Here is a 14,928-nt window from a genome sequence, read left to right on the forward strand (position 1 = left end):
AACACACGCAATTTTCAGACACAAATACGGGTTTATGTGGTTACGAGAAACTCTAATGTAAAAATATAATAATAAAAATTGCCTTGTTGTAATATGAAATTTCTTCCACAAGGTCTAAGTGAAATGGCTATTGGATTATGTGCAGGAATGTTTTTGTAGCTTTCTTTTCTTAAAATTCTTTTAATTCTGACGATGTCACCCACTTCAAAATCAACACTAGATTATCCTGAAACCACCATCTTGCTTGATTGGACTCCTTTTTTATTTTTACTTCAATTGATGATCTTAGGTAAACTCTATGCTTGGATTAAAAATTTTGGTTTCATCAGTCCACAGTATGTTTTTCCACTCTTCCAGAATCAGTTGGCTTGGGATAAGGGTCGAACCAATTATTTCTTTCGATTTTCTGGTTTTAATCATTGTTTTCGGACTGCTGCACTTCCTGATTATGTAAGCTGACGTTTTACAGTGGATGTAGACACAGAAGTTTTTCTGTTCTTATTGAACTCAGCTGAAATTTAAAGTACAGTAAGTCGTCGATTGCGTTTAGAAATCAGTGTTATGGTTTTATCTTGCGCTTCAGTCGTTGCGCCGGTCGTTCTGATCGTGGTTTGCGCTTTAAACTGCCAGTTTCCTTGAGTTGTATGTCTTGCGAACGTAAAACGTACACCAAACATTCTTTCTGAATGACAGGTGTTTGATTTATAAGTTACAGCTCTCATTCCTCAATTTATATCATGCAAAATACTCTAGAATCATCTACAATCTTCTATAATATCGAAACAATATTCCTACTTTGTAGAGTATTAATATTTTACAATGATCTACAACATTCTATCTCATTCAGGAGTCATCTACGTCTTTCTGGAATATTCTCAAATATTCTAGAAATTACTTAATATTATTTAAGTTTTTTAATTTTTATACAGAATGGAAAATATTTTAATAAAATTTGTTAACCAAGTTGGCCCTATTTTAATTAAAACTTTAAAATTAAGAAAAATGAAACGTGATTCCTAACTTTTAGGCGAGAGTACAGTGTATTAAAAATTGGGCTATTCAAGATTGCAGTTTCTACTCATTTCCGTGATTTCTTTTCAAGTATTTTTGCATCCCTGTTAGGTGAACGTAAAATATTTTGAGGGAATTAATTAATAAATTTGAATTCGTGTTATTCGATTATTTCACCAAAGGATAGAATTTTGTGTTGATAACAAATGCATACTTCAGATTTTCTCTTTAATTCTTACGTCATATCAACTTACGTTCTGTAAATGTTATGGGCCCCTACAAAAATATCAGGATGTTCAGATTTTGTACTGTATTCTTGGATGGAGGTATGACTTAATTTTTGTAATTAAATTTTGTACAAGTGAAACTGAATCTCAACATTAATACATCTGGAGATATGTTTTTTTATGTTTCACGAAAACATACAATTTTTTTTCTTTTAATTCTTTGCTATTGGCAATAGGAAGCACAAAAAATTAGCAATTTACTACACAGTAAATTTGAATATATATGACATTACGAAATATCCAATCCGATTTTAATTTAGATTCGAATGCGCATATATACCGGTGGTTCAGTGGTTTGCATGTGGCGATCCAACTGAAAGTAGGCTGGAGACAGTAGGTAAAAATTGCACTGCCTGTTGTGGACTGAAAAGTCTGGATTTTCGAAACTCCATATTGGGTATTACAGTAAAAGTTAACTTTCTTATTTTCAAAGTGCTTACTTATTTTAAAAACAAACACAGTTTAAAATGACTTGCAGTTGTCACCGAAATGATTAACATAACCAAAGAATTAATGATCCCAACAACTGGGCTTTGGGTTAACACACCCAGGAAGAATGTAAAAGATATGAGAGTAATTGTGCAGTCAAACACAAAACAGTGTAGAGAGGCTGCCAGGAGCTCATCAGGTTTTTTTCAATGATATACAAAAGTTTTGCCAGAGCAGGCATAAGGAGATGATTATCCTTTTGTATAAGGTGATGGTTAGACCACATCTTGAGTACTGCATACTGGTCTAGAAGCCTAATTTTAGAAAAGATGTGGATATATTGGAATGGGTGTAGAGAAGAGCAACAAGGGTAGTGAGGTGCAAACAAAGAAAGGAGTACTCTTACCAAGAAAGATCATAGTTCTGTAAATTGCAATATCTGGAAATTAGGAACCTGCAAAGCAACCTTTGAGGTGTTTACGGCTGTGAATGGATTGAGTAAGTTAAGTGAAGATGATGGCATCCTTAACTTTTGCTCAAACATCACAAATTTAGGAAGAATGCTTGCAGAATAGATGGGGGTGTGGGGTTGGCTGATGTGTAAGCTTGCTTTCTTGCATCATTTACCACAACTAATAATAAATTTGCAATACATGTCCTGTATCACTTTTTAATAATGAAATGATTGTACTTTATCAGAAGTTGACAAGGACTGGTTTAGCCCTTGTTAATGACCCATAAAGCAAATGTTTAGCATCAGACATGGCAAGAACTCATTTTATATTATTAGATTTGTTTTTTTGGCACAATATAGCTAATTCAACAATTTTAGGTATTGCATGTTTGTTAACACTGATCAGTATAGTTTTACCTCCACTAATATATCATGGTCGTAGTCAATTTTTATACATAGATTTTGTAAGTTATTCTTATTGCACATTACTTCCGAATTCTACTTATATGGGTTTTTGCATTTACCAATAATATGTCTCTTACTACAATTCAGACAAGTAGATAGGATGTATTATGTGCAGGTGCTTGGAACGGTTGAATGTTTCACCTTGTTTGTCTGCCTTCCACCTCGCTCTCTTTCAGTAATGGAAAGGCATTTGTTGTTGAGTACAGTTTATCTGTGTATATATATATATATATATATATATATATATATATATATATATATATACACACACACACACTTAACTGATTTATACATTATTACTTTTTAAAATTATGGTACTACTTGGGAGCATCAGGTTTGTAGTGACCCCAACTAACCCTCTAGTTATATATAAATCTAGCCCTGATATGGCTAGCCTTATAAGGCTATCCATACCAGGTCACTACAAACCTGATGCTCCCAAGTAGTACCATAATTTTAAAAAGTAATAATGTTTAAATAAGTTAAGTACATATATAACCCATGCACGTGTAATGTTTAATTGTCACTGTACTGTAGCATTAATGTAGGAATTAATACCCTTATTTGGGCTATTTAAAAATTTAATATTTAAATCTAATTGTCATTAGACATAATTCATATATATATATTGGATATTGTTTGTTTCTTCTGTATTTTACTTAGTTTGTATTATTAAAATGTTTAAGCAGAACCAAAGGAAATGTCAGAATCACCCTGACACTTTCTTTAAAGGTGTGGTTTTCAATAAAACTTCAGAGGAAGAAAGTCAATAGTATTACTAAACATGCATAATATTTTTATTTTTGGTTGCAAGATTGGTGATCAGAACAAAACTAGAGGACCGCATATGTACTGTGTTACCATAAATCTGAGGTTGGGGCTAACTGGCAAAATTATCAGTACAATTTTCCTGTGTTGTTGTGAGAACCATGCAACTACATTGATGATTGCTATTTCTGCATGACAAAAATATCAGGGATGTCCAGAAAAAGCAAGCACGACATCAAATATCCTAATGTATAATCTGCAGTAATTAAGTCTGTTCCACATTGAAGACATCATGATAACAGATCTCCCAAAATCATGGGATAAAGGAAGAAGTGATAAATATAGTGAGGATTCTTGTGCTTCTGATTTTTCTGGGCCATCTACTTCAGCATATTAGGACTACCAAGCACAATATTATAACATATCAAACTTTATTAATCAAGAAGAGCTGAATGACTGATTTAAATTTATCTAAAAAGCAACTACACCTTTTTTTCTGGTTGCCATCTCTTTGTACCATAATGAAACATTTTAGGGTACAACAGTGGAGGATATTTGAAGGAGGACCTAGATCTGCGTTTTGTTGAAAATATAACACACTTATGGAAGGTGGTATACATATAAAAAAAAAAAAAAATTGTATACAATTGTGTTCAAGATCCAAGTTCAGTTAAGTTCTATGACATTGCTTGGAATATCTGTGGCCTGATAACATAAATTATCAAGTGACATGGAAGCCTATGGTAGGTATAAAGTAGTCTGTAATAAAGACACAAAGGAGGTTAGACAACCAAAGACAGATAAGGAGAAATCTTTGGCAAAGGATGCAAAGAAAAGCAACTGGTTTTTTCACTTATGTAAACACTAGAAGGAAAGGGATGAATCATTGGTAGACTTGATATTGATGGTTCTGCTGCTGATGATCATGCTCAGGTTGCTAACAAACAATGAGTATTTTCCATCTACATTCATACATGAGGAATTCTTTAGGGAAGGGGATGCCAGAAGTTTATCAAACTCTAATTTGAAGTTAAACAGAATTCTTATGTTCTTATTAAGAATAAGAATTCTTATTCATAAGAAAGGCAGAGAAGGAATTAAGCAAAACCTGAGCCATAATTATGAGAACATCCTTGGATTCAGGGGAGGTCTCTGCAGACGGGTGATGTGCAGAAAGGGGGGATCAGACAGAGAAAAGGCGCCTCCGTAGCCCGGTGGGAAGGAGCAGCAGTGTGTAGCACACGCTTCTTGATTAGACGAGGGTTCGAGCCCGTCACCACCAAATATGGAGGATGCGGAAAGGTCAGGGTATGACCACCGCATATCCCAGAGCAATATGGCCTTAGTTGCTAATGCTCCTATAAACCAACAACAAGGCACAAGGGGGATCAGAGAGTGACACAGTAATTACAGACCCGTTAGTTTAACTTCATTTCCAGGGAAAAAATAATGGAATCACTGATAAAAGAAGTAATGAAGGATCATCTAGATAGGGCTGCAGTTATACTTAAGGCAGCATGGATATGTTAAGGGGAAATCTTGTACGACCAATTTTATTGGATACTGCAATGTGGTCACAAAGGAACTGGATGGAAAAAATAATTTCGATATCATATACTTGGATTTTAGTAAAGCTTTTGATACTGTTGCACATGGATGACAACTGTACAAATTGGAGCAGTATGGCATTAAGGGCAAGTTGCTGCTATGGATAAAGGGATGATTGAATGGAAGAAAGCAGAGAGTGGTAATCAGTGGACACTGTTCTTCGTGGACTAATGTTATTAGTGGAGTCTCCCAGGGTTCGGGGTTGGGATTATCTCGGCTGGCATTTTACAGGAATATTATTTCCAACAAACATCGCTTAATTTTCCCTGGACTGTTTCATCTTAAGGTTCCTATGCTTGACGTCTGTCAAAGATTTTGTGCATCTAGAATTGTCTCGAACCTCATAAGGTTATTACCCTAAGAAGAAGGAGTGGCCCAGGAAAATTAAGTGGTTGTTTCCTACTAATGGAATTTTTTTATACTTTTGGGAGGTTGTAATTTTCACAAAGAGAGAAACTGCTACAGTTTCCAAAGAGGGTAGCGGTTGATAAAAAAGGGTGAGCCAGTTAAAAATTTAACTGGCTTGTCAAGCAACAGTAAAACATCGTGCAGAAGTGGGAGAAGAGGGAGGAATTTTTATCAGGGAGAAGTAACATGTTGCATTGTTTGCAACAAAAATAGTTTTTCCTCCACCTAATCCAAGTTATTGTACGAAATTGGTCTTTGATGAAGTTGCTAAAATTTCAGTGTATCTTTCAATGAAGATGTAATTTTGATATTTTTGGACTCAGACATTTTCCTATAGGATCTGCAATTTTTGCTTTTGAGGTACAAAAATGTTTTATGCTTAATCTTAATACAAATGTAGCACTTTGAAATAAACAAAAAAAGAAAAACCAAGTTTGTATTGGAGTATTTAGTACATTTGGAATCACTGTACATTTTACTTTATATATAATTTAATTTAAAGTGATAGAAGTGTTAATTCCTTATGTATACCACTGCATTGAATGAACTCATAGGCTTTAGCTGCCTTGGAAATATACAGATTTTCAATTTACATCTCATTAGTTTTATGTATAAATTTTCATAAAGTGGTCGATTGTGATCAATGTTGTTCCATGCTAATCGTTAGTTATGTATTATTTTTGCTGGTGATATATCTATTTGCCATTATTATGGCAAATAGATATATCACCAGTAAAGTGGTCAATTTATCTGGAGTTTATATGTTGTGACCTGAAAACAAATTATTTTTGTCTCACATCTGGTGAGTATGGGCTTGGCATACCCAGGATCCTAAGCTGGATATCATCATTCTTCTCTTTCTTCCTTCCTACTTCCTGACTCTCTCTCACACACACACATGGTAACTCAGGAATTTTTTCTTTTTTGCCGGTGCAGCATAAGCCTCAGGTTTCCTTGTACTATAAGGCTAATAATAATAATAAATTTATGCTCCTCATAATAAAATCTGTTAAATCTGCTATGATTGTGAAATGTAAAAATAATGCTAATGAGCAGCACCGAATTTGTTTAGACAAAGTTAGATGATTGTCTAGGGGCTGTAATTTGCAATTGCCAATAATAGCTCCTTTTCCAGGGTTTACTGCATTAAACACATTATCTTTTGGAAAAAAAAAAAGAAGTTTCTTAAACATCATCAGCCATTTTCAATTCGCTGCAGGATGAAGGCCTCTCCAGCAACTTTCCAGTTCCTTCCGTTTTGTGCAATGTCTATCCGTACTACCAACGAACTTTTGAATTTCATCTGACCATTTCCGTTGTGTTCCAGGTTTTCTTTTAGCTTTCTTGGGTACCATTCTGTTATTTTCTTAATCTATCTGTCATCACGTCTTCGAGCTGTGTCCTGCCAAAGTCCATTTCATTTCTTTAGTTTTGATAAGAACATATTTTACTTGTGTTTGCTATCTAATCTATATGTTTCTCTTCTTATCTAATAATCTGATTCCTAATATAATTCATTCCATTCTTTGCTGTGTAGTTTTCAGCTTCTCCTCCATTCTTTTGGTGAGTGCCCACATTTCACTTTCATAATTCATGGTGGGAGTATACATTGGTTCCTTATTTTAAGTTTCAGACAAGTTGGGAACCTCAGAAGCTCACATCTGGTGAGTATGGGCTTGGCACACCCAGGGTCCTGAGCTGGATATCATCATTCTTTTTCTTGGTGATTCCCTTGTACTCTCTCTCTCTCTCTCTCTCTCTCTCTCTCTCTCTCTCTCTCTCTCTCTCTCTCTCTCTCTCTCTCTCTCAGGGTAATAAAGAAAATTTTGGCTGGTGCAGCATAAGCTTCAGGCTTCCTTGCACCATATGGGTAATAATAATAAAAATAATAATATTGCTCCTCAGTATGGGACAATATTTCCTGAATGCTATCCATCTGAAATTTATTCTTCTTTTGACTTCCAGCCATTTATCATTGTTACAGCTAATGATTTGTCCAAGATAAGTATATGAATCCATCTTTTCAATTCTACTCCTTCAATGATTATATCCCTTTCTGTGGTATACTTGTTCAGCATTACTTTTGTTTTAGCCAAATTTATCTTTAGTCTGAAATTGTTACTAACTCTGCATAACCGATTAATGTTTTCCTCTAATTCCTTGGGATCGTGGCTTATGATTAAAATGTCTTCTGCAAATCGTAAACGGTTAAGTTACTCTCCATTCCATCGACTCCTTTCTGCGACCAGTTCAATCTTCTGAAAGCTTCCTCAAGGGCAGCAGTAAACAATTTCAGAGATATTGTGTCTCCTAGTTAAACTCCTTTCTGAATTTTAAAATTTGCTACTGTCTTTGTCTAGTCTAATAAAGGAGGTAGCATTCTCATATATTTTCTTCAATATCATAATGTATGGGGTGTCTGTCTTGTCTTTCAGTACCTGAACCATTGCCTTATGCTGTATGAAGTCACATGCCTTTTCATAATCCACAAATGCCAGGCCAGGTTTTATATTCATTTGCTTTCTCCATTAGCTGCAATATTATGTGAAGGTGATCCTTAGTTCAGAATCCTGTCCTGAAGCCAGCTTGCTCTTTTGGTTGATTCTCATCCAGTATTCTTTCTAATCTGTTAATAATGACCCTTGTGGACAACTTGTAGATGTGGGATAGCAAGCTAACTGGTTTGTAATTTCCAATTTCTCATTTGTCTCCTTTCTTATGCAGCAAAATTATGATTGTATTATTCCACTCCTAATGTATTTTGTCAAGTCTTGCCACTTTGTGTCATCTCTTCTTTCCCATTTTAACAACTCTACAGTAACTTATTGGATGATTGTTTTCTACATCAGCATGTTCGGGAGGCAACTAGAGGGAGTAATACTCTTGATTTGATTATCAGTAGTGATTCTTCATGCATTAAGAATCTGCAGATAGAGGAACCACTAGGTGGCAGTGATCACAGTGTGCTGAAGTGGGATTTACTCAAGGAGATAACTACCATTAGGGGTAAAGGGAAGGGTTATTGCTTTCGTAAAGGCGACTAAGAGTGTCTGAAACAGTATTTAAATTCTATACAGTGGGACCAACTGATGATGTTACCAACAGCAAATTCAAAATGGGAAACATTCAAAGAACTTATCTTGGAAACTACTAGGCTTTACATACCAACTAAGAAATATTGTTGAAGGTTTAGGCCTAAATGGATGTCAGATGAACTAATGAGACATATGACAGAGAAGAAAAATGCTTGGGATACATATAAATTAACACGTGACACAGAAGCCTGTGATAGATACAAGTTGATCTGTAACCAAGTTACAAAGGAGGTTAGGCAGGCGAAGGCAGATTACGAGAAATCTTTGGCAAAGGATGCAAAGAAAAACAGTAAAGAGTCCTTTTCTTATGTGAACTCTGGAAGGAGGGGGATGAGTCGGATTGGTTCACTTGATATCGATGGTTCGACTGTTGATGATTGTACTCAGGTAGCTAACAAACTAAATGAATATTTTGCATCGACATTCACACATAAGGAGTTATTCAGCGAGGGGAATGCCAGAGGTATATTCAACTCTGGCAGTAAGCTAGATAATCCTATAATAACTGAGAGTAAAATGGAGGAGAAATTGTTGAAGATAAACACAAGAAAGGCACCTGGGGTGGATGGGATCTATCCAGTTATATTAAAGGAGGCAGCAAAGGAAGTAAGCAAACCCTAATCCATAATTATTCCTTGGACTCAGGGGAGGAACCCATAGACTGGAGATGTGCAAATGTGACCCCAATTCACAAAGGAGGATCAAAGGCTGACACAAGTAATTATAGACCTGTGAGTTTAACTTCTGTTCCAGGAAAATTAATGGAGGCACTGGTTAAGGAAGCACTGCAGGATCATCTGGACAAGACTTCAATTATAGCTCGGACATAGCATGGTTTTGTTAAGGGGAAGTTTCTCTGTTTGTTATTTGATTTTTAGGACCATTAGCAACTAAGGCCATATTGCTCCGGGAATATGCGGTGGTCATTCCCTGACCTTTCCGCATCCTCCGTATTTGGTGGTGATGGGCTCGAACCCCGGTCTAATCAAGAAGTGTGTGCTACGCACTGCTGTTCCTTCCCACCTTGCTATGGAGGCGCCCTAAGGGGAAGTCTTGCCTGACCAATTTGATTGGATACTATGATGCAGTCACAAAAGAACTGGATGCAGGGAATAACTTTGATATTATATACTTGGATCTTAGAAAGGCTTTTGATACTGTTGCACATGGAAGACTGCTGCACAAATTGGAGCAGTGTGGCATCGGAGGCAAATTGCTGCTATGGATAAAGGGGTGGCTGAGGGGGAGAAGACAGAGAGTGGTAATCAATGGACACTGCTCATCGTGGACTAATGTTATTATTGCAGTCCCTCAGGGTTCAGTGTTGGGTCCATTATTGTTTTCTGTATTTATAAATAATATTGATGATGGTATATCAAACTTAATGTCCAAGTTTGCAGATGATACAAAAGTTAGCAGGGTTGTTAAGGACGCCACTTACGCTATGCTGCTGCAACAGGATCTGGAAAGGTTGAGCAGATGGGCTGAGAGGTGGCAAATGAAGTTTAACATTGAAAAATGTAAAGTACTACATATGGGAAACAGTAACCCCAGATCAACGTATCAACTCTGTGGTACTACGCTGACAGTGGTAGAAAATGAAAAGGACCTGGGGGTAATTGTGTAGGCAGATATGAAGTTCTCTGAGCAGTGGAGACGAGCTGCAAGAGTAGCTCATGGAGTCTTGTCAATGATATACAGGAATTTTTCTAGCAGGGATAAGGAGGTGATTATTCCCTTGTATAAGGCAATGGTCAGGCCACACTTTGAGTACTGTATACAGGTCTGGAGGCCTCATTTCAAGAAGGATGTAGAGCTGCTGGAACGAGTACAGAGAAGGGCAACAAGGTTAGGGAATGGAACAAAGGGTTGCTCTTATGAAGAAAAGCTTAAGTTTTGCAAATTACAGTGTCTGGAGAGTAGGCACCGGCGAGGTGATCTGATAGAGGTGTATAAAGCCTTGAATGGTTTGAATATGCTCAATGCTGATGGGATTCTGCCTCTTGCTCAGAATAATCACCTGAGAGGGCATAAATTCAAATTGTGGAAAGACAGATGTACAATAGATGTCCGGAAATTTGTCTTTAGCCAGCAGGTAGTTGGTTGGTGGAACAGACTTCCATCCCTTGTTGTGATAGCCTAAATAAATTTAAGGCTTAATCACACATTTAAAAGTGTGATTAAGGTTAATCTTTTTTAACCCAGAATCATTCACACAGGGTTGATTCAACCCTGCAAAACTAGCATTTTGTGATTCTACTCCATCCACACAGCTGGAACTCCTGATACCTGATGTTGGTTTCTTTGAATTGAAGAAAATTTTAAAAATGTCTGTTAATTATCAAACAGTTAGTAAAAATTCATTAAGTTAAATCTAGTTATATGCATGTGTTGATTGATACATGTCATGAAGAGATATAGACAGTAATTTTGCTTTCTGCTGTGCACTTTCTTATAGTCATTAATGCTTTGTGATATTGTTACATCATTTGGAATCAAGCTTGCATTTCATGCTCTCACATCTGGTAAGTATGGACTTGTCACACCCAGGGTCCTGAGCTGGATATCATCATTCTTCTCTTGGTGATTCCTTTCTACTTCTGACTCTCTCTCTCTCTCTCTCTCTCTCTCTCTCTCTCTCTCTCAGGGTAATTCAGAAATTTTTTTTGACTGGTGCAGCAAAAGCCTCAGGCTTCTTTGCACCATATGACTAATGATATGCTCTCCTCAAGTCAAGGCATAGGTTGTAGGGTGAGGTTTTAAATTTACATTTGCTCACTGATAGGTCTAAAGTGAGTTTTAATTTTCGAAAAAAAGTTTTTAATATAGAACATGGATATTTCATAGTCATTCAGCAAAGATTGAAATTATAGGCGGCATCAAAAAAAAAAAAAGAACAATTTTGAATTATTTATTGCTGATTTTTCAAAATTTATTGGTCACAGAGGAATTTTGCATTTTCCCACTAGTACAGGATTAAGTAAAAATTGTTATCTGAAAATTTTCCCCAGAGTTTTTATGTAGGGACCTGTAGACGAATTTTTTATATAGGCCTTGCGAATTTAGAGTAGACCATTGAAATAATGGCACTCCAAATAATTGCACATTGAGATCGGATGTTTACATACAGTGCAGATGACTTGAAGTGGCGAAAAAAGGTAATTGCAAGTCATGTGATTACTTGATTATTTGCAAGTCACATGATTATTTCTTTACATTCACCATTTTCAAAGTGAATTCTGTACTGATATCGCGGATTACTGCTGCTTTACATTTATTTTAAATTAAAAACCCCTCACTATCAGTGGCGGATTTAGCACCTGAGAGGCCCCAGGCGCAGTTCAGTTTTGAGGCCTCAGGCGCAATTCAATTTTGAGGCACCCCTCTAAATATTTTCGGTATCAGTACAGTGTATCAGTGCATTCTACGCGCACGTTTTTACTATAGCACGCACTCTAGATTTGGTGTTGCGGTTTTAGTCATTTTGGTTGCGCAATTCTTTCTTACATATTTTATTAATTGGGAATTAAAAAATTAATTCCCAATTATCACTTGCTATAAATGTCACGCCTCATCAAACAATTCAGTTTTAATAAATACATAAACAATACATAAGATATTACAGATACTTACTTAATAACAAAACAAAAATACTCCTACACTAAAACACCAACCACACCAAACTCTAGTAATTTGTAACAGATTCGTGAGTGATATGTTAGTTCCGAAAGCTATTAAAAAAGACGATGCTCTGTTACATGTGAGCCAGTGCAGTAGTGATTTAGCATTAGCATTAGTAGAGGCATATGATGCAAGAAAGCAAGCTTATTCAGCATCAGCCAAAAAAAAAAAAAAAAAACCCACTCCCATTTCACCCCTTCGTTCGTTCGAAATACCTGTCCAGTTGAGCTTTAAATTTGTTTAGGCTATCAACTTCAACAACAAGTGATGGAAGTCGGTTCCACCAACCAACCACCCGCTGGCCAAAGGCAAATTTCCGCACATCTATCCGACATCCGTCCTTCCTCAATTTGAATTTATGCCCTCTCAGGTGATTATTCTGAGCAAGATGAAGAATCCCATTGGCATTGAGCATGCTCAAACCATTCAAAGCCTTATACACCTCTATCAGATCGCCTCGCCGGTGCCTAGTCTCCAGACTCTGCAATTTGCAAAACTTAAGCCTTTCTTCGTAAGAGCAACCCTTTGTTCCATTTACTAATCTTGTTGCCCTTCTCTGTACCCGTTCCAGCAGCTCTACATCCTTCTTGAAATGAGGCCTCCAGACCTGTATACAGTACTCAAGATGTGGCCTAACCATTGCCTTATACAAGGGAATAATCACCTCCTTATCCCTGCTAGAAAAATTCCTGTATATCATTGACAAGACACCATGAGCTACTCTTGCAGCTCGTCTGCACTGCTCAGAGAACTTCATATCTGCCTGCACAATTACCCCCAGGTCCTTTTCATTCTCCACCACTGTCAGTGTAGCACCGCAGAGTTGATACGTTGCTCTGGGGTTACTGTTTCCCATATGTAGTACTTTACATTTGTCAATGTTAAACTTCATTTGCCACCTCTCAGCCCATCTGTTCAACCTTTCCAGATCCTGTTGCAGCAGCATAGCGTCAGTAGTGTCCTTAACGACCCTGCCAACCTTTGTATCATCTGCAAACTTGGACATTAAACTTGATATCCCATCATCAATATCATTCATAAACACCGAAAACAACAACGGACCCAACACTGAACCTTGAGGAACTCCACTAATAACATTAGTCCACGTTGAGCAGTGTCCATTGATTACCACTCTCTGTCTTCTGCCACTCAACCATCCCCTTATCCATAGCAGCAATTTGCCTCCAATGCCACACTGCTCCAATTTGTGCAGCAGTCTTCCATGTGCAACAGTATCGAAAGCCTTTCTAAGATCCAAATATATAATATCAAAGTTATTCCCTGCATCCAGTTCTTTTGTGACTACATCATAGTATCCAATCAAATTGGTCAGGCAAGACCTGCCCTTAACAAAACCATGCTGCGTCTGAGCTATAACGGAATTCTTGTCTAGATGATCCTGCAGTGCTTCTTTAACCAGTGCCTCCATTAATTTACCTGGAACAGAAGTTAAACTAACAGGTCTATAATTACTTGTGTCAGCCTTTGATCCTCCTTTGTGAATTGGGGTTACATTTGCACATCTCCAGTCTATGGGTACCTCCCCTGAGTCCAAAGAAGCTCTCATAATTATGGCTAGGGGTTTGCATACTTCCTTTGCTGCCTCCTTTAATATAACTGGATAGATCCCATCCACCCCAGGTGCCTTTTTTATGTTTATCCTCAACAATCTCTCCTCCACTTTCCTCTCGGTTATTACAAAATCATCCAGCTCATTGCCAATGTTTACTTTACCTACATCATTCTCCTTCCTGAATAACTCCTCATGCGTGAATGTAGATGCAAAATACTCGTTTAGATTGTTAGCCACCTGAGCAAGATCCTCAACTGTTGAACCATCAATATCCAGTGGACCAATCTGATTCATCCCTTTCCTTCTCAAGTTCAAGTATGTAAAGAACTCTTTTCTGTTTTTCTTTGCATCCTTTGCCAAGGATTTTTCATAGTCTGCCTTTGCCTGCCTAATCTCCTTTGTGACTTGGTTACAGACCAACTTATATCTATCATAGGCTTCCATGTCACCCATTAATTTGTATGTATCCCATGCATTTTTCTTCTCTGCCACATGTCTCATTAGTTCATCTGACAACCATTTAGGCCTAAACCTTGAACAATATTTCTTAGTTGGTATGTAAAGCCTGGTAGCCTCCAAGATTAGTTCCTTGAATGCTTCCCATTTTGAGTTTGCTGTTGGTAACATCATCAGATGGTCCCACTGTACAGAATTTAAATACTGTCTCAGACCATCATAGTCTCCTTTACGAAAACAAAAACCCTTCCCTTTACCTCTGATGGTAGTTACCTCCTTGTGTAAATCCCACTTCAACACACTGTGATCACTGCCACCTAGTGGTTCATTTATCTGCTGGTTCTTAATGCATGAAGAATCACTACTGATAATCAGATCAAGAGTATTGCTCCCTCTTGTTGCCTCACGAACATGCTGATGTAGAAAACAATCATCCAATAAATCCACAAAAGCCTTGCTAGTGTGCGAGTGACCAATCCACAAATTCCAGTCAATATCTGGGAAATTAAAATCCCCCATTATAAGACTCTCTGATTTACTGGCCCACTCTATTTCCCTGTGCAATATCTTATTATACTCATCAGAGTCATTAGGCCTATAGCACACTCCTACTCTCAATTTTGATTTCCCTATGCTTATGTCACACCACATTTCAGAAGCTTTAAAATTAAAATTCAGAAGCTTTAAAAGACT

At 37.1% G+C, this 14,928-nt stretch overlaps 1 protein-coding gene across 3 annotated transcripts in view; it reads left to right on the forward strand.

The window, feature by feature from the left end:
- The first annotated feature begins 1,190 nt into the window (after positions 1–1,190).
- Positions 1,191–14,928, forward strand: part of LOC150083218 (uncharacterized) — a 637,655-nt gene continuing 623,917 nt past the window's right edge. For all 3 annotated transcript variants that reach the window (XM_090377919.1, XM_090377920.1, XM_090377921.1), the window contains exon 1: positions 1,191–1,337. The gene's annotated coding sequence lies outside the window, so the exon portion shown is untranslated. The remainder of the gene's footprint in view (positions 1,338–14,928) is intronic.

This window comes from Mastigoproctus giganteus, chromosome 7 (genome assembly GCF_048544385.1).
Source record: "Mastigoproctus giganteus isolate SK-2022 chromosome 7, ASM4854438v1, whole genome shotgun sequence".
Lineage (NCBI taxonomy): Eukaryota > Metazoa > Arthropoda > Arachnida > Uropygi > Thelyphonidae > Mastigoproctus > Mastigoproctus giganteus.